The sequence below is a fragment of the Cnephaeus nilssonii genome (assembly GCF_951640355.1).
Source record: "Cnephaeus nilssonii genome assembly, chromosome: 7".
Lineage (NCBI taxonomy): Eukaryota > Metazoa > Chordata > Mammalia > Chiroptera > Vespertilionidae > Cnephaeus > Cnephaeus nilssonii.
The window spans coordinates 92987616-92989933 of NC_137078.1; positions in this window are offsets into that span (position 1 = coordinate 92987616).

Genomic DNA, 2318 nt, shown 5'->3' on the forward strand with positions numbered 1-2318 from the left:
AGTGGGGAGCTGACCAAAGGAAGGGCAGAGAGGCTTATATGCAGACCAGTCCCCAAAGCAGCCATGACCTGTCCTGGCCAACAGGAGAGTGAATGGGAACTGTCACTCTCCCATGTCTAACTTCCAGAAACCCAGGGCCTGTGCTCTGGCCGGGAATCCGAACAGCAACCTCTTGGTGCAAGGGACGATGCTCAACCAACTGAGCCACACTAGCTGGGCTCATGTACCTTCTTGATTGTCAGCTTCTCTGGGGGGGAGGGAGACGGGGGAGGGAGATATATCACAAACCCAGACCAGCCAGTGGTCAGGGGCACTTGTCTTGTGGAATGGTCATCTCAGCAGGAAACATAAACTAAATCTCCCATTTGCTAGTGTACAGACAATAATGTTCGCAGTGTTGAGGAAAAGATTTGGAATGAGACCGAGACTCCTCCAAACCAACAACGCGTGGGAAATCGTGATCCTTATGAAATACACAGGCCTGAAGGCGCCGTTTCCCGCAGGCAAGAGGAAAAAGAGTCCTTTTTTATTTCTAGCCGAGAAAATGTGGCCAGCATCCCAGCTGGCTGCACGATATAGGAGTCAGTTCAAACATAGAATTTCCCCCGCCTTGTTTGCTAGTTACTTGCAGAAAACAGTCAACAGTCAGTCAGCCAGACGTGTTTCCTTCCTTTACTTGATCGGAGAAAGTGTCTCCTGTCGCGGAATCCATGTAGGAACAAATTCATGTGCTTGGTGCCCAAGAGCAACCTCAATTGTGTTTGTCTGATTATATAAAAACTATCCTGAGACAGAAGGTCCTGCTGAGATTTCACCAATGACCGTTCTGGGGCACATGAACAATAACGCTTGCAGCCTGATGACCCGGGTGGACTGGCCATTCGGTGCCTTTTCTTTGGTTAATGTCATTTTTTGTTAGTTTAATTTGCAGGCCCCCTGCCACTCCCCTAAGAGGGTAGGGGACACGCCTTTCCTCCCAGACAGACTATAAGCAAGCAAAGACACTTGTTTTTTGTGTGTGTTTTTTTAGTTTAAAACCAAAAACCTAATTTATTCGGCTCATTTGACGGCAGGAAAGATATTTGACCCCAAGTTGATCAGCTAGTTGGTAACAGAACCCACATCACAGACTGAGGCCGACCTCATGCTGTGCATGCAGTGGCTGCTGAATCAGAGTCAGCAGGGTGCCTGGTAGTCCCCATCAGCAGCTGAGCCCAGAATCTGTCTCCTCATTTGACCAAATTTGGGGGAAGGCCAGAGTGAATTTAGCTGCCATATATGGGCATAAACACACTCATTAACGCCTCCAAACAACCCTCGGAGATAAGCAGCACCCCCATTTTATAGAAGCCGACATTAAGGCCTAGTGAGAATTACAGAGAATTGCTTAGACATCTGAATGCAGGGGAGTGCTCCCAGTGAATGGCTTCATTATTCCTTTCAAGAACATGTGGTGATGCTAACTATACTAAGTAACTGTCGGCAAAGTGTTGCCAAGTACTGGTCCTGCCGGATCCCTCTTCAAAGCAGAAAGAAGGCTTTTTCTGCAATTAGCCCGCTCATTGTGTGCAAACGGTGCTAATTGCTTAAAAACAGTGCGTTCTCTTAAGTAGGTTAAACCTTCCCTTCTGAAAAATTGTTTATACTATTAATTTGAGCAACAGACGCTTCCTCTTTGGGAGCAAGGCCCACTCCAGCCAGGCCAGGCCTGCAGAGGGATTTCCAATGCTTGCTTGCTCACGGGAGTTGGGATATGGGTGTTGATTGGCACGTGCCTGCCAACCTTGCTAATGGGGGCCCGTTGAAGGGAGGGTCAGCCAACTTCAACCGTCACTCGTCACTCTTCACTCGAGTTATCGAACAGTTGATGAGAAAGGAAAATGGCTTCTTTGCTACCGGAGAACCTTCAACTTTCTGCCAACAAAATCTTGCCAACTGGAGGTCCTGCTGAGCTGACTTTCATGAACAGATAAGGCTCCGTTTTAATTAGCACACTAATTGTTTCCCTGCAAATGAATGCGGGGAGAGAACTTGAGAACAGTTTGTTTTCTTAAGTGGGTTACCAAGGTGCCCCCTGTCGCCCCGTGGATGGCGCTCCGTCGTGCAGCCAACTGTTTTGCTCACGGACTAGCACAAATCCAGCTCAACAAGCATTTCTGGAGCCTGGCCCCAGTGCTGGGCTCTGTGAGAGAGCCGGGGGACGGTGCAATGAACCAGGCCCAGACCCTGCCTTTTGGAGTCCACGTTAGAGGTCAAGGGTGATGTTGTTAAACTCTGTTGGTTAGGGTTCCTGGTTGTAAGCCACAGAAGTCAACGCA